At 51.5% G+C, this 25,069-nt stretch overlaps 4 non-coding genes across 4 annotated transcripts; 3 read left to right on the top strand and 1 right to left on the bottom strand.

The window, feature by feature from the left end:
* Positions 1-6,423: 6,423 nt before the first annotated feature.
* On the top strand, positions 6,424-6,496 carry TRNAR-UCU (transfer RNA arginine (anticodon UCU)). Its single transcript has one exon. It is a non-coding gene; the product is annotated as a tRNA-Arg (tRNA).
* A 3,634-nt stretch (positions 6,497-10,130) lies between these two features.
* Positions 10,131-10,204, top strand: TRNAT-UGU (transfer RNA threonine (anticodon UGU)). The gene has a single exon. It is a non-coding gene; the product is annotated as a tRNA-Thr (tRNA).
* Positions 10,205-14,164: 3,960 nt separating this feature from the next.
* Positions 14,165-14,237, bottom strand: TRNAK-CUU (transfer RNA lysine (anticodon CUU)). Its single transcript has one exon. It is a non-coding gene; the product is annotated as a tRNA-Lys (tRNA).
* Positions 14,238-24,823: 10,586 nt separating this feature from the next.
* TRNAI-AAU (transfer RNA isoleucine (anticodon AAU)) lies at positions 24,824-24,897 on the top strand. The gene has a single exon. It is a non-coding gene; the product is annotated as a tRNA-Ile (tRNA).
* Positions 24,898-25,069: the final 172 nt, after the last annotated feature.

Here is a 25,069-nt window from a genome sequence, read left to right as displayed (position 1 = left end):
CGGGGTCCTTTGGAAACCTGCCTGTGCACCAAAAGGAGATGATGCCAACACCCAACCCCATTGGATGACTTCACCGTAGTTGCCAACACAACAAGATATTGCATCAGGAACTGGATTTGAGAGAAGGTCTGCCAGATCCAAACGACCACCTGGCTAGACTAGAGACCATGTTATGTCGTATTTCTAGTGTTTTCGATGTCGTATTTCTGCCAACAGTATAGTGGCTTATTCCATATTTGTTGCTGTAGTTAGAATCAGTTTTATTTTAAAATGAAGAGGCTTCTCAAGAGGGGAGGGAATGTGGTGCTTTAGGTGTAAGACTGCTTGTAATTTCTAGAACTGTGAATCCAGGCTGCTGGCAGTCTGGAAACACAGGAAACATGAAGAAGAAGTTAGAAGATTAGCAGGGGCCTTACAGAGAGCTACAAAATAGTGTAGCAGCTTTGTCAAGAGGTCTTACTTTTGGAAATAAAGTGTGTGGAAGTTTGTTCGTGCCTTGCTTGTACGGTACCACAGGCTGGTGGGAGCAGGTCCCTCACAATCCTGGGTGTCCCTGAGGAGCGTCACACTCAGCTTAGAAGATTGAAAAGCTGAGTTCCCTTGTCCCTGCTCTGCCCTCTTTGTGTGCAAAAGGACACTTGCCTCCTCTGGCTGGCTCCACAACAGCTCCAGTAGCTCCACACCACAGCAGTGGTTCACAATCTGTGACCTGTTTGCAGCTCAGTCAGCACCCACTTGTGACATCCTCACAAACACACAGGTAGTATTGGACACAGCCCACATTACACACTGTGGTTTCATATGCAGCCTACAGTAGTGAACAAGTTGAGAACCATTGTGCTAGAGATGCTCAGAAGAGCCAAGTTTGGGTTAAAATTCCCCTCTGGCTGGTTCACCACCCATTCAGCCCAGCCCAGACTCTGGGAATGGGGAAGAAAGTAACTTCTGGAGGACATGAAATACCCTCAACAAGTTCAGCAGCTCCAGATCAACCAAGAGATTATCAGAGTGAGAATCGGGTGCCAGATAGAGGGGACTGTAACTGTACCTGCTGAGCCGCAGGGGAGGGAAACCATCATTCATTGCTTCTGTGAACTCCAGCACAGACAGAGAACTGCTGCCTGGTTCTTCTTTCCCCTGCAAGTTGTGTAGGGACAGAGGTCATCAATGGCCTTGGTAAGAAGCTGTAACATTTGTAAGTTCTCCCTGGTTGTTTACACAGCTTTTTATTCCTGTGCTGGCTAAAGTAGGGCCAGACAGCCAGTCAGCTGCTCTGGGACTGTCAATAGGGCTGCAGGGAGCTGTCTCATCAGAGACCGAGGCTTCATTACTTGCTTGCCAGAGGGTGGTCTGGAGGGCTGTTACTCCTTTAAAGCCTGACACTCTGACTTTGGGATTTCTGAGTGCCCCAGAACACACCTTACTGTCTCCTCTTCACTAGTGTAGCAGAAGAATGATCCTATACTTGGCCGACCTGTAGAAGTAGTGGTCCTGAGCCCAGTCTTATGGACCACTGCTGCTAGCTGTTCACCACTCTCTGGTGAGCGGGCTGGACCTACAGCGCCCCTCAGTTCGTCCACCTGCACCATCAGGTCTTGCACCTTCTGGGCGAGCTCCTCGCCACTGTTCACCATCAATGTTATGGAGGGTTGCGAGAGGGCTGTACTGCCATGTTTGGACGGTTAAGGGCCCCAACACTCACTAGTAGCCTGCCTTTCTTCCTCTTCTCGGATCTCTCTAATCAATCGCCAATAGCTGGGTGGGGCCACCAGTCGTTCCCTTAACCGAAGGTAGAATAGGATTGGGTGCTGGCATTGCGCTCCCCTCACAATTTGGGACACTTGAGTTCGATCCATTTGCTCCGCTGTGACGGCTCCATGCAAAACAACTCTCTGCAGTAGTTTCTCCAGCCTCTGAACATAGGTTGACAACTTTTTGCCCCTCTGTTGTCTGGTACTCAGGAACTTGCAATAAACTTCCTCCGAATCTTCAATCCTCCCAAAAGCATGACTGAGAGCTTCTAAGCAGTCATTTGCACTAGCCTCCAGATTACCCAGCTTCACCGTGCGAATGACATGCAGCGCGGGACCCCGGAGACTCTCTATCAGTCGCCTTCTCTTCTTGGCTTCAGGTACTGCCCACTCTTGGAGCATTTCAGTGGTATGTTCTAACCAGGGTTCAAACGCTTCTTCCCCTGGTATTGGGACCGCACCACCAGAAAATAAGCGTAACTTACAGTATGAACTAGACTCATGATGAGGTCGCAGGACCTTCTCCAATGCTTGTCCCAAAGCTTTGGCCCATACATCCATAGAAGGGCCAGGGGCCAATGGTTCAGCACCCAGTAGACTCGACATGTCTGCCATAGTCTTTCCTTCCTGTGCCAAGAAGGCTGTCATCTTCTCCTCAAATACTGCGTGTGAGGCAGGGCCTGTTGCAAAGGCCTTGGCGATCACAACTTTCAAGGTGCCAGTGGGAATCTTTATCTCACTTGGGATCTGTAAAGAGTCCACAGCTACTGGCAATTCACATAGCACCGCAAATGCTTTGTCGTCTCCTTGAGGTCTACGCCCCCGTATGCGACACCTCATTAGAGAATCAATGGCTTTTGTTAGAAGGGCCTCAATGGGGCCATCTTCCATATCCTCAGGTATCCCTAAAACTAATAGACAATTTCTAGGATCAATACTCAACTCCTCACACCAGTCTTCTAGCATACGGCCAGCCATGGTATCAACCCTAACTTAGCCTGCAACAACAGAACTGCTTCTTACAATGTTACATATATATGGGTGCTTGCGAGGGGTACCACCCAGCAAAAGAGATACCGGACGAGCCCCCACTTATGTAACCCTTCTATTAATGCCAGATGCCTGCCAGAAGGGCCGGGTTCAACTCTTGTGGGGTTTTTCTGTCAAGGATACAACCAACCTGCTCGAGCCCCCACCCAGTGGCCTGGGACAATTGTGCTGGGTGCCTGTAAGGCGGTTCTCTCCCCCGCTCGCAAGCACAGAGTCTGAGATAGAAATGGCTCGTTTAATGACCATTACCTACCCCAAGGTTACAGCGACAGATGCAGTATATCTAAGCAAAGAAGAGACAAACCCCCTTCACCCAGATACCACCCCCATATGCGGTAGAACCCAGTCTCTTGCTGGGGCTCTTGGCCCTTTACCCCACACACAGTTACAGGGTGTACCTTCTGCGGTGCAGTCCCAAACCCAAAGCCCGCATATACATCACCAGGGCAGTACGAGCTGTCCACTTGTCTGCAGCCTCCCCTTTCTGCCACCAGCTGTCGTCTGCCACTGCTCCTACCGGCCGCCCACCAGTCACCATCATCCATTCCTCCTACTGGCCACCCGCCGGTCGCCATCATCTGCCGCTGCTCCTACCGGCTTCCCGCCATCGTCATTCCCAACCCAACTGCTTTGGATCACTCCAAGACAGAACCCTGTGATTTCTGCTCTGTCATTTTAGCTCCTGGTATGGCTCATTTAGGGTTTCACAAACACCCCAGTATCCAGCTCTACCTTTCAACAGGTGGGGAGGGTTAGACAAGCCAGGCTAAGAGCTATATGGCCAAGGCACAGGCAGGGCCATGGCACTCAGCAAGCTGGTTCAACCAGTGCCCCTCCCCTTCTTTCTCACAACACTTTAAACCAGGGAGCCCTGTGTAATCAATGTCTTACACAGCTAAGGCGACTGCCCTGTCCCCCACAGCAACCCAGAGCATTGGTGAGATCTCACAACTCCCGCATTAAGTGTCAGCTTAAATTGTGATTTTACAACTACATGTTTACAATAGACCAAATCTCATGGCTGACTTGCTACCCATTAGGCTTTGCCTGAAAGGTATCACACATGCACACCTTTGCATTCTCATGCAAATGATCACTGGGAGACACATTCCTCCCAGCCTCAGTATCACACCTGCCGCCCTTCGCATTCTGATGCAGATGACCTCTGGGAGACACATTCCTCCCAGCCTTCAGCAGCGCTGCGTTCTCCTTCTGCCCCATTCCCTGCACTAGCAAGTAGCCCCTTTTTGCTTTTTTGTCACACGGCTGTCAGTGCAAAGGGACACAGCCAGGTGAATTGCATGTATGGTCCCCCGACCTGCTCATGAACTCTCTGCAGGGAGACACCAGCTAATCTCCTGCTTCTCAGAGATTTTCTTCTTACTGTAAAGAATGTGCCAACAGGAGCTTCATAGTGCTGAAGGATTTGGGGAATGTGTTCTTCAGAGATCATTGGCATGAAAATGTAAAGGTGGGCCCATGTAATGCCTTGAAAACAAAGCCTGATGGGAGCAAGTGAAGCAAAGCGTTTTCATCTCTTGTAAATAGCTTGTTGTTGGAAAGTCACATTTTATGACTTTACCCAATGTAAGAATTGTGGAATCTCATCAGTGCTTGAAGTTGTTGTGGGCTACAGGGCACTCATGACTGCTGTGTCAGATATGGATTACAGAGGGATCCCTTCATGGAAACATTATGAAGTGAAAAAGGGTTGGAATAGTGGTTGATTCAGCTTGCTGGAAGCCTTTGGGCTATACAGCGGTAAAACTGGTTTGACTCTTTCTTCCCCCTGCTGTTAGAAGGTGGACCTAAAAATGGGTCAATAACTATTCTGCTAGAATTCATCCTGGTGAATACCGAGATGCTGCACCTCGATGCAGAGCTGAATACCACTGTGAACTGAAATCCCCTATGAGCTGGTAGCTGAAGCCCTGGAGTGCTTCAAACACAGGGTTCTGTCTATTGCAAAACCCACAAGACAGGAGAGGGACATCTGGTGTGAGAAGCAGCCAGCAGGTGTGAGCGGCGGGTGGGCAGCTGGCAGGGGAAGCGGAACGCCGGTCCAGCACAAAGGTTGCGTTACCTCCAGTTCAGAGAGGGAATGCAGCAAGGGCCATGTCTACACTAGCCTGTTCCTTTCGGAAAGGGCATGGTAATGAGTGAGGTCGGAAGATGATAATGAGGTGCTGCCATCAACGTGCAGTGCCTCATAAGCATAATGGAGCACAAGGCGATTGAAAAGTGCCACTTTCGAATCTTGTACCATCTGTGGGGGGAGGGGGGCGCTGTCGAAAGAACCGCCTATTATTCAAATGTCCCTTCTTACTGTTTCGTTTTATGAAGGGGCGAGTGTAGACAAGTTGAAAGTGATGTGTCAGGGAGTGCAGGGACTGGGAAGACTTGCAAGTGGGGCATTTGAAGTGGGTAGGGAGAAAGTTTGGGTGTGTGGATTGGCTCTTTCCAGTATAGGACGGCTGAGCCTGAGAGGCAAAGGGCACTGCTCCATCTGCTTGAGCTGGGATACTTACTTGAGGCTTGGTTGTGAACTCTGGGTGTGGTATTTTCCCAAGCTTATGCCATATGACTTTTCTGCCTCTTTCATTAAAAGCTCATTTTCTACACTCAGACTCTGTGCTTGTGAGTGGGGAAGCATTGCCCCTGCGAGGCACCCAGGGCTGTGCAAATTTCCCAGGCTTCTGGGTGGGGACTCCAGCTGGTTCTATGTGAGATGGATGAAAAGGGACCCCTCATTGTTGAAACAGACCCTGGTTGCTCCCGACTCATTCTGACAAAAGACTTACATTACACAGCTGTAGACCCTCTTATCAGACTGAGCTCCTTCATGAGTCCCTCAGTAAATCAAAGGGGTGACTATCCTCCAGTCTCTTTCATAGAGTACTAGAAGTGGAAGGGATCTCACGAGGTGAAAAAGCCCAGTTCCCTGCATGTTTCCTCACACGGGCTCCCCAAATGTCAATCAAAACTCCAGTAGCTGAGATTTATTCCCCACAAAAATATCAGTTGCGTTTGTTTCGAGGTGATATTGGTTCAGGAGTCCAGAACTGTGACAAGAGAAAGAAAAGAGAAATTCCAGTCTAATTCCTAAAAGTGCTCACGCTGAGCCAGATTGGAAGGTTTCCCTTCCGCATAACTTCCAGCAGTTTGTGCTTCCTGGGATGCTTTTCCAATTAGGCCACGTCAAAGGGTTCTTTGTCTTTCCAACATTGTTGCTGCCTTCAGTGTAGGTACAGGAAGAGAGGAGAAATGATCCTGTCAATGTCCCTTACTTTACACGCTCCTCTGGGTGCCAGGAAGATCCTCAGTGTGTCTCAGAGCCAGGCACCTCAGGGCGTCCAGCCCATTGAGCAGCTGCCTTTCATGGCAATTGTGAACCTGTCTCCTACATGTCCCTTCCTGGTGAATGGCCAGGGATGGTAACTTAACATCTAGCTGGGTGTGGGTCACTCCTTTGTTGCTACTGCAGAGTTAGTCCCTGGACGTTTCTCAGATTCACAGCAAAGAAAGAACTAACACAAAGAAAGAGCAAATTTTTTGTCTTCCAAGGTAAGAAAGGTACATTTTTGAGAGAATTTTATCCCTCATTACTTCTCCTTACTTGTGTACTCCAGTGGCCTAATGGATAAGGCATTGGCCTTCTAAACCAAGGATTGTGGGTTCAAATCCCACCTGGGGTGAAGCCCTCTTTCTGTCCTGTCAGTCTCAAGGTAAAGAGTAATGTGAGCTTTCAAAACCAGACAGGGTGGCTTGAGCAGTTCTGTGCCAGGGGTGCTCCCTGAAGGGCAGGAGGTTCCATTTATGCAAATGAGTTGTTGCATGTTCATATCATGACCTCATTCAAATCTGTGATGGGGTTTAGGCTTCCTGAAGCTCTGCAGGCAGGAGTGACTCTTACTCAGCAGGAGAAGAGCACATTTATTAGCTGACAGGACACAGCGTCTTACAGAAGAGTCAGTACAGCAGGCAGAGACAGCCAGTCCAATCCATACTAGGGAAGGGAGGCCCTGAGGGCCCCCAGAGCTGGGCCCTTGCTCCCTCCTTTGTCTCTCTCCCTTCCAGCCCAGACTTAACTGCTTCCCAACTCCCAGTTTCAATTTAAAATCCTTGGGCTGCACCTCCCCCTTTGTCTGCAGTTCAAAGGTGTTACCTGGTCACCAGGTTACCCTCAACAGGAGCCCCACACCCTCTGTGAGCCACTCACACACACACACATACCCCTCCACACCACAGCATCTTCTGAAGTGGCACACTCCCATAGCCCCTGCAAAAGAGAGGCTCGTGTGGCCACATCCTGTGGGTATCAGACAGAAGTTGGGCTGTGGAGAAGGAGAAAGGGGTTGCTTGAGAAGAGGCAGATCATGAAAATAGGCCACTCTGGGAAAGGAAGAGACTCAAAGCTGTGGGTACCCAAGAGACTCTTGTTACCACCTGCCTTCAGCCTGAGGAGACGGATGGAGTGAGCTCTCTTCCGCTGGCAGCACAAGCACTCTCCTCTTCCTGCCCTGGGCTTTGCCGTTCCTCTGTATGCAAGTGACAGACACTCTCATTTGAGTCATTGATCTTCAGGCCCCTGCAGGACAAACCCGGCTTCCCCAGCTCCTTTTCCTCCCCATGTCCAGAGTGGTTTTACAAATGGAGTTTAATTAAACTTTCTCTCTCTTGAACAAAAAAGCAGTAAAGTAGCACTTTAAAGACGAACAAAATAATTTATTAGGTGAGCTTTTGTGGGACAGACCCACTTCTTCAGACCAGAGCCATAGCAGAACACACTTGATATTTAAGGCACGAAGAACCAAAAATAGACATCAAGGTTGACAAATCAGAAAAAAATTATTATCTAGGTCAGCAAATCAGAGAGTAATGGGGGCGTGTGAGTCAAGAGTTACATGAAGCCAAAGATACAAAAGAGCCCCTATAGTATCTCAGAAAATTTGCATCCCAGTTCAAACCACATGTTAATGTGTCGAATTTGAATACGAAAGAGAGTTCAGCAGTCTCGTTTTCCAAAGCAAACTGAAAATTTTTCTTCAAGATGCAAACTCTTAAGTCATTAACAGAATGGCCCACTCCATTAAAATGTACACTAACTGGTTTGTGAATCAGGAATGGTTTGATGTCTGTTTTGTGCCCCTTAACTCTTTGTCTGAGAGAGTTTGAAGTTGTCAACTTTAACTGCTGTTTTTGGTTCCCTATACCTGAAATATTGAGTCTGTTCCAGTCTGGCTGTGGTCTCAAGAAGTGGGTCTGTCCCATGAAAGCTCACCTGATAAATTATTTTGTTAATCTTTAAAGTTCTACTTCACTGCTTTTTTGTTGGGATAGTATACAGACTAGCACGGCTTTCTCTCTGTTACTTTCTCTCTCCAGGTGCACCCTACAGCTGCCTCCCACAGACCTGGCTTCTCCCACCCACAGAGCTACCGCTGCTAAGGGAGGCAGATGATTTGTGCATGAAGGGCAGCTTTCTCCCATCTGCCTGGAGCCTCAGCAGTGATTACAAAGAAGAAGGGGAGAACCTAGTGACGTATACCATGTCATCCAACAGGTATTGCTGGGTTTGCGTTCAGTGTCAGTAACTCCTCTCTGGGTGCTTCCATACAAGCCCCCTCCTTCCAATGGGGCGTGCTAAGCAGGCATGTCAGAGGAGGCTAATGAGGTGCTGTGATGCATATGTAGCACTTCATAATCGTAATGGCCACCTTGGGAACTTCAAAGCTGCTGACTTTGAAGCACTGACAGGCAGCGTAGCAGCAGTCAGAAGCCCGGGGGTGAGGGCCAGGCACACCCCGCACACCCCTCACCAGTGCTCTCTCATGTCCTTCCCCTGCAGGTCGTCCATGCAATCAATGCCTTGCTCCTCCAGAGGCTTGTGCGGCTTGGGAACCCAGATGCTGCCATCGTGGGTTTTGCCAGCCTGGCCTCCCAAATTGTTTTGGGGCTCCCAGGCAGAGGAGTTCGCTCAAGTGGCAGAGTGCTCGAACCCTTGTCCTTGTGTAAGTGAATAGCTCAAATTCAGATCTCCTCCTTTCCTGGCTATGTGAAGATCATATATAGGTCCAGGTCACAAATGGAGCTGATGTGGAAAGACAAAACACGACAGAGTGCTGAGGAGGACAGTGAGCTGGCGAAGGGTTGTTTTCTGCCCTCTCGGGGCATGTGGGGATCGAACTGAAGAGAAGAAAATCCTCTTCTGCTCTCTGAGGGTGACAGAGATCCCAATTTTTCCCCTCTAGAACTGAGGACAAGAAGAGACTTTTCCTGCCTAAGGCCAGGAGCTCAAAGGAGACAGAGCAAGAGAGAGAGAGAGAGCAGAGTCTTGGCTGGGCATCTCCTGGGATAATGATTGGAGCTAGTTCAAATAGCTATTTTGAAACAGGAGCTTCAAAACTGGCTCCATTTTTTGTAGATGCTGAATGTCAAAATAGCAGAGCAGTATTTCAAACTCCACGTTGTGTGCAGCTGCGCTACATCGGAATCAACAACTCTGGAATACCTCTTCTGGAACCGCTTATTCAGGAACAACACTGCTGTGCAAACACAGCCTTTGCGACCCTTAGCCGCAGTCATGGGCGGCCACAGGGATGTTTTGGCCTCTGGAATAAGATCGGTGAGTCAGAAATTATGCTCAGACACGGGAATTTGCTGAATTGGTAGAGCGCTCACTAAGCATGCGAGAGGCTTTGGGATAAATGCCCACATTCTCCAACAGAAGTGGGGTCTTTTTTCCTTCTTTTCCAAGGCAGTGTCAAGCCAGGAGCGAAGCTTCTCCAGTGTCCCCTTCCATTTCCTACATTTGCCCCTGCAAAGAAACAGCCCATTTGGGTTCGAAAGCTGCTGGACCCCGGCCTCCTTGGCCTTAAACATTTCTGTTTAAAACAAAGATTAACCTGGGTCATGGGCTATGATTACCTAGTCTTTCAGATGTCGCCAGTTCCCCATTTCTAGGGAGCTTCCAGCGCTGACCACAGTCTCCCCAGTACAGCAGTCACAGGACACCTGTCCTCTGGGTCTTCACTGGCCAAGGACCTTCCCCAACCAATGTGGACCATGAAGGCCCTGTGGTTGCCATGGCAGTCTGAGCACAGGAGTAGGTCTGTTTTCTTCCGGAGGTGGGGGACAGTTTCTTATACCCCTGAGTGACACCACCTAATTCTTGAGCACAGACCTGTGCAAAGAGTCACCCCCCCCTTGTGAGTTAAACTTCCCCAGCTCCTCTGCCTGACAGGATTGAAACTCCAGCAGAGCGAAGCAGGTCCAGGTGGGGCTGGTGGGAGTCAGGTGCAGGCAGACAGGAGAGCTTGCCTAGATGCAGGCACCATGGCTTAGCTGGTTAAAGCACCTGCCTTGTAAGCAGAGGATCCTGGGTTCAACTCCCAGTGGTGCCTTCATGGGGTCCCCTGTTTGTGGACAGGATGTGGCACTGGGCAAGTTAGCTATGACCTGGCAAAATACACATTGATGATCCCCTTTATGTGGGGAGGGCTGCTAAAAGCTCAGTGCTCCTGGCTCCTCTGTGTGGAATGGCAGAGCCTCATCAGCATTTCCCTTTCAAAAGTGAAGCCATGGTTCTTAGGGGAGCCTTTTGATAGACATTTCAGTGTGCTGAGAATTACTTTTTTTGAAGCAAGTGTGAAGAGAGAGAAGAAAACTGGAGTTTAAACATTTGTATGTTCTGTAGTTGTTAAAAGAATTCTCGTGTTCTGTTTTGCACACACACATTTCTTTGTTATCAGCTGTTGCAAATGTTTTGGCTGGAGCCTGGCTCTGCTTTTCTACTTTTTTCCCCACAGCTATGTCTGCACCAGAGAGCTCTTTTTTCAAAAAAGCCGCAGCTCTTTCAAAAAGTCCTGTTGAGCATCTACAAAGGAAGGCTGTGGCTCCACTGCCCAGCCCTTTTGGAAGTGGCATGGAAATGTGGCCAATGAGAAATACAAATGAGGTGCAGACTTAAATATTGCATGTCTCATTTGCATAACCACTTGGGACCTCAATTCTGGAAGAGCTGATATTGAAAGTCCCAGTTGTGAGTGCAGCTGCTTCCCTCTCCTCTAGCAGCTGAGCCGGTAAAGGACTCCCCTCAATTTCCATAAGGTCCCCCATCCGCATGTGGCAGGGCAAGCCGTGGCTTCAGGATGCAATTTACCAGAGGGCAAGGTAGCACCCAAAACCCAGTACATCTTCTGTAGTGTAGTGGTTATCACATTTACCTCACCCGCAAAAGGTCCCTGTTTCAAAACCAGGCAGGAGCCTGCATTCCTCTGCTTCTCTTGCTTTCTCTTTTGCCCCTGAGGGCTCATCTGTTTCTCCTGTAGCCTCTCTCTCTAATAAGCCCAACACCCATGTGACAGAAGAAGTTAAACCAGACCCTGTTGTCCAGTAGGGGAGCCCAGCAGATGCATTGCTGCTGTTGCACAGAAGCTCTCTCCTGGCATGTACTTGAAGGGTTTTCCCTCACTGATTTCACTGGCTGGGAACCACAGAGCTATCTTTGCCCCTCCTCCAACCGAAGCTGTGCCAGGCAAGTGCCCCTGCCCTATCCCACGTGTTCCCTCCCAGCCACAGCCTGCTCCTGAACCTGCCTCCCATCAGCTCCCTACCTCACAGACAGGCCTGGCAGAGAAGGGGCCAATCCAGCTGGAGCTGCTGTGCTAACAGAGCAGCTGGAAAGCAGCAGAGCATGTCAGGAGGAGACACAAAGGCTGCAGACCCTGCCCATGGCCCTGGTCTGTACCCACCCAGCAGGGACACATGCACAGAGCTGGGGCAGGGCCCAGCCCCAGAGTAGAGAATGGTCATGGCCGGGCTGTGCTGCTCCCAGGCCAGGGCACCACAGGGCCCTGCTCGCCCCAGGAAGCAGCACTGCAGGGGACAGGAGTGAGCGTAGCCCTGTTGGGCCAAACCTGCCCATCCTGTGTCCCCGGCCAGACTTCCTGGCAGGGCTGAAGTTGGGACATATGGAAAAGTTCCAGGCACGTTGGGTGAGGTGGCCGAGTGGTGAAGGGGATGGATGGCTAATCCATTGTGCTCTGCAGGGCTTGAATCCCATCCTCGCTGAGCCTTTATAGGCACCATCCTGCTGAGCTTTGTTGAGTTCCAGTCCTCTTGTGTGATGCTACTTCTAGCACGGCTGAGCCTGCTGCCTCCCAGCGCCTGTGCTGGGCAGACTCCAAGCACAGGCCAACTCTGTGAGGCCGACCTGAGCTCTGGCTGCCACATGTGTGGGGGGTGGGGGTGGGATGATTTAATTTGCCTGACAGGACCCAGCCCACCTCCAGTGTCAGACCAACAGTGCTACACTCACCTCAGTACCCTGTCGCCAGGGTGCAGGGGTTCAGTGCCCTAGCCAGACAGCGTGGCAAGGTGGGGGCACCCCTGGCTGAGCTGCACCCAGTGACATGGGCAGCTGTCTCGAAGGAAAGTCCTGTTCCCAAGGCTGAATCAGGGGCTCTGGTCCCTCCCAGCTCCTGGGCTGGGCAGTGCACAGCTGGGAAAAGAGCAGATACTTGCCAGAGGGGAATGAATGTTTCTCTGCCCCGACTGCAATAGATTCTTCCACAGCACCAGCTAGAGGCCCTGAGGCAGGTCTCCATTCGACTGTGCCACCCTGGACAAGACTTGAGTTCTTCTGTGCTTCTCAGCAGCTGGGGAATGCGTCTTTGGGCCACAGCTCCTGTCCCACAGCTAAAAGGAGCCCCACAGTTAAGAGGCCCCACTTGGGGATTGTCCAATTTTGTACCACCGTGTGATGCTGGCCTCAGCATGCCTGCTGCTTTGGGGGTGGGTTTGGTGAAGGGGAGAAGCCAGGCCGGGGGAGGCTCTTTATGGGAGCCATCTGGCCACATGTAGTCATTGTCCTCCCTTGTTCTTAGGCTGTGCTGAGGTGCTCTGTGGCATTAGAGCCATTCCATGGATGTGTCAGTACCAGCAGCTGCACCTCCGGGTGCCCAAAGGAGGACAGGTGAGCTGGGCTGCTGCCCGTAGCCTTCACGCCCCCAAAGAATGGGTCCATGTCTGGGAGGCCCTATGGGAGTACTTTGATTGGGGGATCAAGTGAGCACCATCCAGGCCTCCCCTGCACACTCCCACCACCACCAGCATACCACCCCCACCACCACTCACTCACTGCCCCCAACACCCACACATTACCCCCACCACCCGCTCACTGCCCCCCACACATAGCACATGCGGGGGTTGTGAAAAATGAAAATGATTCCTCATTAAACATCCTAAATTCTCGCCTCTGAGCATGGAACATAACAAACACCATCAGAACTAACTATGTACAATGGGGGGATAACTATATACACTAACTATTTACATGCGGGGAGACAGGGGGCACATGGGACTTTCCGAGGGTGAGGGTGCTGGTGGCCGTAGCCTTATCCATGGGCTGCGGTGTGCTTGGGCCCTAGCATGCTAGGGTCATGCCCTGGGAGTGTGTGCCCTGTGGGGTACGTGCCTGACAGTCCATCGCCATGGTCTGGGATTGACCATTGGGCAGATGTCCGGCTGGAGCTGTGGGATGGGACGTCCAGCAAAAGCTCAACCTCCTTGCTGGGTCACTTGGGTGCTGGGCTGGATGGTCCTTGCTCTGGCCCTGGGGGTTTGGAGCTGGGCTCTGGTCCTGACTCAGGCTTCACGTCCTGCTGGGGCTCCTCGGCCATGGTGTCAAGGAAGACCAGGAGAGAGTAGGTGTCCCTGGGGCCTAGGATGGCTTTGAGCTCCCGGTAATAAGGGCAAGTGTTGGGGACAACCCCCAGACCAGATGGCCGAGTCCTGCACCCGGGCATAACCCTGCTGCAACTCCTTGACCTTACTCCTGATATGGTGAGGTGGGCGGGAAAGGTTGACCCCAGGTGGTCAGGCCCTTGGCCAGCTGGGTGAACACTTCTGCATTCCATTGTTTGCTTCCCATTACGTGGAGCACGTCCTCCTCACTCCAGAGGTCACAGAGCTCAGAGTCAGTGCAGGAAGGGCCCCACTTCCTGTTCCAATGGCTGGAGGCCTGAGAGCCATGGGATGGCCTGGTGGGGGAGCCCTGGGGGCACTCAGGGGGCTGGCTGACATCTGGTCTCTGGAGGAGCACCTTATGGTATGGCTGCTGCCTGCATGGTCTCAGCTTCCTGATTGAGGGTTTCCAGGTCCTTGCAGCTTTAAAAGCTGATTCCTGCCATGGCAGACCCCACTACTTCCAAGTAGAGGGCTGCAGAATGTCTACACAACTCCTCCTTGTAGTGTGTTTGTTTGTACTAGAGCCAAGGAGAAGAACACACATTTCCTGACACAGGCCGGGACAACAGTGAAAACTGTTTGTTAGGCTGAGAACATTAGTGCAAGAAAGGAAGCACCCAGCATGGGGCTTGAACCCATGACCCTGAGATTAAGAGTCTCATGCTCTGCCAACTGAGCTAGCCAGGCAACATCTAAAACACTTCATACAGCCTATCACAGAGTAGAAAGAGTCAAATGTGCCTGTCAGCTGGGCAAAAGTCAAACGTGTGTGGCAAAGTGCTCACAAGGGCCGGACTCCAGTCTTTGTTATCTGGGCTGCAGGAGGTGAGATGCAAAGAAAACAGACTGTTGGAGTGAATCTTGGCCAAGCCTCTCACTGGTGCTGCTACATCTCCCGAACACCTCACACACCTACGGCAATTTCTGCCCAACAAATGAATGCTGACACCATTGATCTCAGCGCAGAGCCGGTGCAGTCAGTAGAACACGTTTCCTTTTCATACAGACTGAACACACATTTGAAGAGAGTTTTCTGTGGGAAATTGCCTGTTAGTGACTCTCCAGAGAAAGGGGAGTTAGTGGCTCACAGACTGTTGTGCTTCACAACAATGGGCGATGGGACGAGAAAGGAGGACCCTGATTCATTCACTCTTCAGTTCCACTGGGGAGGGCAGCACCTTAACCGAGTGTTTTCCTTGACTTCAATTTGCCCAGCATCAGCTGGGTCAGGCTCTGAACTGCCCCAGGTGAACGTCCGTCGTCCAGCGCAGTTAGTCAAGAGGGAAGGAGAACGGGACAAAGAGGCTCCTTCTCATGCTCATTTTCCTCACCCTGGTTCCTCTCCAGCCTCATGGGCAGAGCGGAGGAAGGAGACTCCCTGTGGGGAAGCCCCGGGGGTGTCTGAGATGGCCCCAGCCCTGCAGCCTGTCCCACATGGCTGGTGTCAGGGACTCTCTGTGAGGTCATCACCTTCAAACTTCTTTTAACCAATCGGCTGAGGTGCTGTAAAAGGCCCTTGTGATGTCACTCCCACACCTGCCCCTGGCCAGCAGGGCTCATGTCCTGCCCCTGGCAGCCCCTTTGCATGGCTGAGCTGCCACCCCTGTGTCACCCCCACTCTCTCAGGGACATTCTGGGGCTCTAGCCGGCTGCACAGGGGAACACCAGAGGCTGCTCTGTGCCACAGGCTCTTTGCACAGATCATCTCATCTGACGCCCCTGCAGATCACAGGGCTCCTGTATGGTGCAGTCGGGAGTGTGGCACCAAAGCGCACACCAGACAGGCACTTAGTCTGCACTGGAAGGCGCCCAGGGTAGAGAAAGCCCCACTCCCCTGGGGTGTTTGGAGGACATTAATGCAGTGACTGGAAGGGAAAGGACCCAAAGTTCACACTTGTGGGTCTGTATCATAATTCACATGCAGAACATCTCTGTGCTCAGGTCTGCACATTTCACAATTTTATTTCTCTCTCAAGCTTAAATTTAATTCTTTGAGCAGTGAGTTCTCCAATCCCTAATCTGGGCAGAGTAATGACCAATAAATAGACAGTTAGATAGATTCCAAACATCAATCAATCAATCTATCGAATTGAGAATACAGCTACAAATCATAAAATCCTCCCCTTTAATTTTACTTAAATTGAATTCCCCTTTAATTGCAGCAAAGGAGGTTGGACATTAGGAAATATTTCCTGTCAGGGCAGTTCTGGCATCTCCAGGGCCTCTCTGCTCCCTGGCAGCATGGCCCACACAGCACAGAAGGAACACAGGGCTGAGGCTGGGGTCTCAGGTGCCCATCTGCCATTGCAATGAATGGAATGAAATGGGAAATGCTGAGGTGCCCTATGCAGCTGTGCAGTCAGCATTTTGGTAAGGATGGCCCTGCCACCGTCTATTTTGCTGGCAGGGAGCAATCTAGAGCCCTGATGGGAGGAGATTCCAGCATGCACAAGTGGTGAGGCTGGCCAGCCTGTTGGGAAGGGGCTTTGGCCATCTCCATCCCTCCTCTCGCTTGGCTACTTACTACATCTGACTGAGAAGAACTTGGGCCCTGGACACAGCCTGGCCAGCCTTTCCCCATCCCAGGAGATGGGGAACATTCGGGGTTTGCCCTGGATGTCTGAAATGGACTTCAACTCTTAAAATTTTCCTCTGCAAATGTGCCAGCACTGAGGAAATCTGTCCCTCAGTTGAGATCAGTTCCCATCCTGCAAGGCTCAGGTTTCTGTTCCCGTCAATCACACAAATGGTAGCTGAAGAAAGGACCAACACAGCAGAGAAAAGTCCCTGACAGATCCCAGCTGCAGAGCACCATGCATTGGCCCAGAGCCTCCAAAGCAAGACATGAACGAGCCAGGTTAACCCCAGACCCACAGCCAGGGTCAGGAACTTGCCTTGAGAATGAAAGAATGAGCAGTCCATGGAGTGACTCCTGCCCCAAAAGACTCATTTATGAGTAAACCCTGGGGCTCCCAGAGAGGCCAGAGTGTAGAGGAAGAGGGGTTTCTTACCTGGAACAGCTGCCTGGCATGTCCCCTGCTGCTCAGATAGACCACAAAGAAGAACCTAGATCAAGAACAAGCGCAGAGAGCAAAAAACCACATGAAGAGACCACGATAACTTTCAGTGCTCAGAATGCACCGAGCCAATCCTCCCAACACAGGCTTGCAAGGATTAAGGTGGTCAGCAAGGCTGAATCACTGCCCAGGCTGCACCTGCAGGAAGAGGCTGGGAGCAGAGATTGTCAGTAGGAGCAGATGGGGTTATAAATCAGGGATGGAAGCTGGTAAGACAGAGGCTGCAGGTAAAGGGCAGCCCCTTGCAGGGCTGAGAGTTCATAGCCAGCACAGCCAAATGAAGGGGAGTTGTAGGAAGCAGTCCAGGGAAGGAGAAGGGAAAGCTGAGAAGGGAAAGCCGAGAAGTGCTGGATGTGGAGTCCATGCTGAGCAACAACCAGAAGGAGGGATTCCTCCAACAGCCACTGAGGGTGTGGCATAGATGTGGCTTGTGGCAGGGAACAAGAGGGCTGCCTGGGTCACTGTGGGAGTGACAGTGAATTAAAGGACTGTAGCCTAGAAAGGGGGAAATGCCAAGTTATTCAGAAAAAGGTAGAGCCAGAAGCTGGACATTTGTTGCTTCCGCCAGCAAGAGGTGCTGCCCCAGTGACCTGGAGGGACACAAATGTTGGGAGGACCAAATCTTGACAGAGCAATGCCTGAGCTGAGCCATCCAGTAGCAAAAGGCTGCTTCATCGTACTGAGCAAATGAACAGAGGGAAAACATGCAAAGAGACATCAGTCCCCCCAGGAAATACACTGACTATGTGAGATTGCATTGAAGGGAGGAAATTCCACGAAGGAATGGACAACAACTGCACTTCTGACAATACACAAGAAAGGAAGTGCACAGAAGGATTGCCCTAACAAGTCATCTAGGCAATTTACTGCTGATGATACTGATGGAGAGATTGAGATAAAAATAAAAGAACATCGAACAGGCAAGCAAGTGGGATTTGGGAAAGATAAAAGAACCATACAGCATATACAGGCACTAAGATTAATCGCACAGAAAGCTCGCTGAAAGAACAAGGAGATCTGCAACTGCTTCATTGATTGGGAAGGTGGCTCTTGAAGAGTTCCATCAGGATTTCAACAGTTTCCACCCCACCATCAACCTTAGTCTGGACCAGTCCACAAAAGAGATCCACTTCCTGCACACTATCTGCTGTGCAGATAAGGGATGGTCACTTAAATACCACCCTACATTGAAAACCCACAGACCTCTTTGCTTATCTACACAACTCCAGATTCCATCCAGAGGAGACTACATGATCCATTGTAGACAGCCAGGCACGAAGGTACAACCGTATTTGCTCTGCTCCATCAAAGACAAACATCTACAAGACCTTTACTAAGCTTTCCTCTGACGATGTGCCGACCTACTCCAGGTCCCGTGGGTGTGCGTGGGGTGTGATACAGCGGGGGGAGTCAGGTGGCCCGGGACCGACCACCCCACCCTGATAGCAGCCTTATGTAGTGTAGCAGCAATATGTGATTCAGCGTATCTACTTTAAAACCTAGGTTTCCACAGTATTATGAGTACCAGGAACAATAACACTCCGATTGTGAACACCACAATGCCCTGTGGCTGTTCTAAGTCCCAATAATTCTCTATACAGCCCCAGCTAGACCAGCTAGTGGTATTTACTGATAGTGATTGATTCATTTATTCGTAACTACAATTACTTAACACTTGTTATATATCTATATATAGTTATTTATTTGGCATAGGTTAAACACGAGGTTACATATAGCTGTATATAATTACATGTGACTTACCAATAACATACAATGCTCCCACATCTCACCAACAACTACGTTACAGTGGCCCTTCAAGTCAGAGATACGGCTTGGTTGGGAACTTTTGTGGTGGTGACGTCTGGGTGATCAGGCCGGGGTCTACTGTCTGGACTGGAAGTTGCTAGCCTCCGTCTTGTGTCCAGGAGACCACACCCTTATTCCTGCTAAATCACCTTTTATACTGTTTCTTACTTGGGGGTTCGATACCTGGCCAATTAAAGCGTTTCTGACCTAATTTGGGCTTTCTATCCTCCCGGCCTCTCAGAACACGTTACAAGATTTCCTCTATCCTTGGTCTTTTTCTGAACCTCCCCTGGGACCCTCTGATGTTGTACAACCAAGATGTTCTCTTTGGGGACTCTCCAACTACTTGTCAACTTTCTGATTTCTTTCTCCTGGCCTGACTTCAGACCTTCCCGCTGTTGTATGATAGCGTTCCATGATGGAGTGTATGGTCATTCTGCCTTGCGAGTGAGGCCCGGCCACCAGGTGCTTATGCTCCCACATCCTCAAACTACAATACACACCGAAGGAACTGAGGAAACAGATTGACAGAGCCAGATGGATACCCAGAAGCCACCTGCTACAAGACAGGTCTCACAAGGAAAACAAGAGAACACCACTGGCCATCACAAACAGCCACTACCTAAGACCTCTCCAACACATCATCAGTGATCTGCAAACCATCCTGGACAATGATCCTTCACTCTCACAGCCCTTGAGAGGCAGGCCTGTCCTCGCCGACAGACAGCCTGCCAACCTGAAACAAATCCTCACCACCAACTAAAGATCACAACACAGTAACTCTAAGCCTGGAACCAAGCCCTGCAACAAACCTTGCTGCCACTTCTCCTCACATATCTACACCATGAATATCCTCACAGGACCTAACAGCAACCAGACCAACAGGGGCTCCTTTACCTGCACCTCTCCTAATATAATACATGCCATCGTGCACCAGCAATACCACACTGCAATTTACATTGGCCAAACTGGACAGTTTCTATGTAAAAAACTAAATGGACATAAACCAGACATCAGAAAGGGTAATGGAAACAAACCTGTGGGAGAGCACTTCAATCTCCCTGGACACTCAGGAACAGATTTAAAAGTTGCAGTCCTACAACAAAGACATTTTAAAAATCAAATGGAGAGAGAAATCTCTGAGCTGCAATCTATTTGCAAATTTAACTCCATCAACCAAGGATCAAACAGAGACTGGGAGTTGCTGGTTCCTTCCAAAAGCAGCTTCTTTGCCCTGGGTGTGAACAGCTCCACATTAGACTCTGACAATGGGCCACATCCCCCTGTGTGATCTGACTTGGTTTTAACTCTTTGGATACAAACTACTGATCATGGGCCATTTCCACCTGGACAGAATAGACCTTGTCAGCTCTGGCCCTCCCTTTTACCAGGACCCCACTCTTGGTGTAAGGAGGATCATACTCAGACCAATTGAGCAAGCGCAGCCTGCACAGTGACAGCTCACAAGGGCCCTTTCAGAAAGGAGCAAGAGGCAGCTGCAGGGTCCCTGGGGCCTCTGGAATTAGCTCACAACCCCTCCCCCCACAGCTCAGAATCCCCACAGCAGGTGGGAAAGAAGATAGTCAAAGGGCCCTTTTGTGCCCTTGCACACAGCTGAGCACAGACACCTCCAAAGGGCCCCTCTCCATGGAGAGCTTCCTGGGGAGCAGCCAAGGAGAAGGAAGCAAGGAGGGGTCTCCCATTGCCTTGGAAGAAAAGTCAGCAATGGAGAATGTGGGTATTGACCCCACTGCCTCTTGCAGGCTAAGCAAGCGCTCTGCCACTTGAGCTAATTCCCCTCCAGACAAGGAAATGCTCTGCCCCAGCCACCTCATTGTTGAGTCCATATGTCCCTGCGGCTCCCCTGACTCCTTTCCTAAGATGACACTTGTAAAACCAGTTCCTGTCAGCTGGCTGGCTGAGCGGTTTCGACAGTGCTGCTGATAATGTCACAGTGACGGTTTCAAGCTCCAGGTGAGCCTTTGGGGCATCTTGACTAAGTGGCCTGGCTGCTGTGGATGGGGAGGTTCCATCATGTACAGGGAGTTGTGCAGGTCCAGCCTTGTGGGAGGGCTCTGTGGGAATCCCTGCCTGCATCACAATGCCACTGCCTGGGGGTGCTGGTGGTGCTTTCTAACAGCTCTGGCTAGAAAACACAACCAGATGGGGCACTCCGAAAACAGCTCTAGAAATAAATCACACACATGGCCAGTAATTAAAAGCATTAAAAATATGCTCCAGAGCCCTAATTTGAACCCCTCTTCCCACAGTCACTGACTGTCCTTGATCTTCTCTGCAGCTGCTCTCAGAAATGAAGCATCTGCCAAAGCACCACGTTACAGACCTCTGCAGTTCACAGGGCCCCCCCTGTTGCATGTATATCACCTGCCCATGTAGATCAGTGAAACTCTGAGACCAGGGAGGTGACACAGCCAGTTGAACCTGTTCAGAGAACACCAGGTATTGCAAAGCCAGGCTGCCAGGCACCAGCACCCCCAGGCAGTGGCATTGTGATGCAGGCAGGGATTCCCACAGAGCCCTCCCACAAGGCTGGACCTGCACAGCTCCCTGTGCGTGATGGAACCTCCCCATCCACAGCAGCCAGGCCACTTCGTCAAGATGCCCCAAGGGCTCACCTAGAGCTTGAAATCATCTCCTTGGCATTATTAGCAACTGTGTCAAAAGAGCTCAGCCAGCCAGCTGGTAGGAACTGGGCTGGAACTGGAACATATGGACTCAGCAATGAGGTGGCTGAGGCAAAACCTTTCCTTTTCCAGAGGGGAATTAGCTCAAATGGTAGAGCGCTTGCTTAGTATGTAAGAGATGTTGGGATTAATACCCACATTCTCTAATCAACCTGATATTCTTGAAACTTCCTGCCCAAGGAATCAAGATGAGCTCCTCAGGGCTGCTTTTGCCCCCCCAGGAAGCTCACGATGTCCATGGGGGTTTGAGGCTGTCCGTGCTGAGCTGTGTGCAATGGCACAAGAGAGCACTATCAACATCTTGTCTCCCACCTGGTGGGAAGAGGAAGTGCTCTCACCTGGAGGCTGGATTTGAAAGAGGAAGTCAGGAGCATGGGCTGCCTCAGGTGAGAGAAAGTGGTGATGCACAGGTGAGCCATGTACTGATGAGGGAGATACCCCTGGAGACGGTAGGAACAAGTTGCAGGGGGGTCATTTTGGAGGGCAGGTTTAGCGCTGCGTACGCAGATGTTCTGGAGTTGGGGTGACAGCTGTGGGCTCTGTTTCTGTGGTAGGAGAGCAGCCAGGGCAGCTGCTGCTCCAAGGCCATGTGCTGTGGGTGAGCTGGGAGCAGCTGAGCTCAGGAGCAGGCAGCAAACTGGGGTCCCTCCATCGGAAGCACATTGCAGCAGTGGGTGGTGATGGTGTTACCCTCTCTCAAGGAACATGGGCCATGTTAAGGTCGTGCTCAGGGGAAGAGAGGGAGGGGACAGGCAGGGTGCGAGGGGACACCTGGCAGGGCCTAGGACAGCGGGTGAGGGGCGGCAGGGTCTGAGGGAATTCCTAGCCAGGGCTCAGGGCAGTGGGGAATGGGAGACGCAGTCTGAGGGGGGGATTCCAGGTTGGGATTCAGGGTGGTGGGGGAGGGGCTGAGGGGATGCCTGGGTGGGATGCTGAGCAGTGGGGGAGGGACAACAATCTCACTCCAGGAACCACACTGTACCTACAGCTGCCTGTTGCTCCTTTCTGAAAGAGCCCTTGTGAGCTGTTTCTCTGTAGCTTGGATAGTTTAGGTGGGTGGCGCATGGTTCTCATAAAACCAAGGGGTCTAACCCTTGCTAGCCAGTAGACAAGTGCAGGGTGTTGCTCTGTTACGCTTTGCTGGACTGCTATAGGCAGCAATGTCCAAAGACATGAAGGAAGTTGAGTGACTTCTGCAGACCAGACCAGAGTCTTGCTCAGGAGGCTTCACTCTGCTTTGCTGGGAGGAGCCCTGCCCTTTATTCCCTTCACTCCATTACGCTTCCTAATGCCCCTTCACTGGGGTGCTGATGAGTGACAACCTGACCTGCAGGGCTTGTTATCTTCTGAGCAGCTGCTGCTGTGCCTGTCACAGCCCTGGATTTATAAGGGGCTTCTGCACAACAAAGTTATTTCAAAATAACTATCCCAGCCTATCCACAAGGCAACCGCTGCTTTGAAATAATTCAGAAATAAATAAATAGGGGACGGCTTATTTTGAAATGAGTAAACCTCCTTTTACAAGCACAAGTCCAAGTAACAGTAGCTATTTGGAATCGGGCTGCTAAGACAGGGGCTTGAGCCTAATTTGAAATAGGCCATAGCGTGTCCATTGGATGCATCTGAAATTAGCTTCCTGTGTGTAGATGTGGTATTAGGAAATCTTGGTCTTGCCACTCACTGGTGCTGCAGCTCTCCCAAACGCTTCATGCACCCACAGTAATATTGGCACAACACATTAAGGCCGACACAAATTAGCACTGACGAGGGCAGAACCTTAATCTGGTGTTTTCCCTGTCTCTGTTTTGCCCCCACCAGCTGGATCAGACTCTGACCTTCCCCACACAGACGCTGCCGTCCAGCGCAGTTAGTCGTGGGAAAGGAGAATGGGCCAAAGAGGATCCTCCTTGCGCTCACGTTCCTCACCATGAATTCTCTCTCCAGCCTCCAGGGCAGAGCTCTCAAGAAGGAAACTCCCTGAGGCAAAGCCCTGGGGGGTCTCTGAGATGGCCCCGGCCCTGCAGCCTGTCCCACCTGGCCATTGTGCTGGACTGTCTGTGAGGTCACCACCTCCCCACCTCCTTTAACCAATCATCTGAGGTTCTTCCAAAGGCCCTTGTGATGTCACAGACACACCCACCAGTGCCCTGCAGGGCTCATGTCCCGCCCCTGGCAGCCCCCTCTGCAAACGCACCCCAAGGGTCTGCAACAAAAAAGGCACATAAAAAACACGAAAACCCGAACTCCTCCCATCCTCAGTGTCCTGTGGGATCCTGGCACTGGGGCAGGTGGGGAGAGAGGAGGGGAGACTGGTGGATTCTGACCTGTCCACTGCAGAGGGCACAATAAGTGAAAGGAGCATTTTAACTCCTCCCGTCCTCAATGTCCGCTGGCAGCAACTCCAGCTTCCCTCCGGCACAATGTCTGTGCTGGGGAATGGGAAGGTGTTGTTGTGGGCAGTCCAGCTGTGTGGGTTGGCCCCACGAAAACACATTTCTTTAAAGTGCTACAGGGCTGGTTTTTGGTTTAAGATACAGACTAACACAGTCACCTCCCTATCAGCAAGCAGTGACATAATAAGGTGGCTTAGCTGGCTAACATACCTGACTAATAAACAGGAGATCATGGATTCAGCTCCCAGTGCTGCCCTCTTGTATGTCTTTCTGAATGTTTCCCTACGTCTGGCTGGGGAGCAGAGAAGACCTCCCTTGGCAATGTCTCTCCCTGCTGGGGAAGGTAAAGGCGGATGGAAAAGGAGTGTTGGAAAGAATCTAGTCACAGCCTGGAGCTCAGGAAAAGGCAGTTGTGATGGGTGTGGGGAAGGTGCTGCTGTGGCTGCCAGAAGAGAGTCTGTGCCTCACAGCTTTGTGGTTCTGGGGCTGCCTGTGCCAGCCAGCTCCTCCAGCACGTTTGTAACACAGACACAATTCCCTGTTGGCAGGAGCTACGTTCTGCCCTGTCTGCGGGAGCAGCTCCTGCCCCAGCCCTGCCTCTGCAGAGACACCCCCAGCCCTGTCCCTGCACACCATGTGCACACACTAGTGAGTGACAGGGGACGTCTCACTCCCAGGCACACCCAGCTCTGCCCCCACCCCAGTGGTAATTCACCTCTCACCCCAGCTGTCCCCAGTGCTGAGCAGACACACCTGAGATCCCTCTTGTAGCTTCCTTTTGCTTCCTCACCAACATTTCCTAACCTTGCTGGGAAGCAAAACCCCTGCAGTGGACATGAATTGTGCAGGTGGGAGACGTTCTGACACAGCTTCTGGGTAGGGCCCAAGGTTTCAGCAGGTGACTGTGCAGTGCAGAGGGAGGAGGAGTTCGGCTGCCAGGGGGGAGAGGTGGCAGGTGTGAAGGGGAACCCGGGCAGGGCTTGTGGCTGAGGGAGGAGGGGAAAAGGGCAGTGGGGGGGTCGGCAGGGTCTGAGAGGACAAGGGGATCAGGGCACTGGGGAGGGGTGGGAGAGACAGGATCTGAGGGACCCACTGCAGGGCCCAGGACAGCTGGCAAGTGGCAGCCGGGGCTGGGGGAACTCCAAGCTGGGCTCCGAGCAGTGGGGGATGGGTGAGAGAGTCTGAAAGGGGAGGCCAGGCTGGTGGGGGAGGGGAGGAAATCTCAGTTCAGTGGCCCTGCAGCTGCCTGTTGCTCATTTCCAAAAAGGCCCCTTGTGATACATTTAGCAACTGGCCGGCTAGCTCAGTTGGTCAGAGCGTGGTGCTAATAACGCCAAGGTCGTGGGTTCAAGCCCCATGCTGGCCATGGGCAGGTCTTTTCTGTTTTCCTTCTTGTGGCTGCTCTGGGAAGGAGGCTAAAAGAGGTGAAGGAAGGAGGCTGGCCAGGGAACAAGTCAGAGTCACCACCCCAGGCTAAGGGAGGGGCTGCAGAGTGGGCCTGTGTGAGGTGAGGATCCGCAACTCTGCAACACACACCT

The sequence above is a fragment of the Carettochelys insculpta genome, chromosome 33 (genome assembly GCF_033958435.1).
Source record: "Carettochelys insculpta isolate YL-2023 chromosome 33, ASM3395843v1, whole genome shotgun sequence".
NCBI lineage: Eukaryota > Metazoa > Chordata > Testudines > Carettochelyidae > Carettochelys > Carettochelys insculpta.
This window is presented reverse-complemented; position numbering and strand designations above follow the sequence as displayed.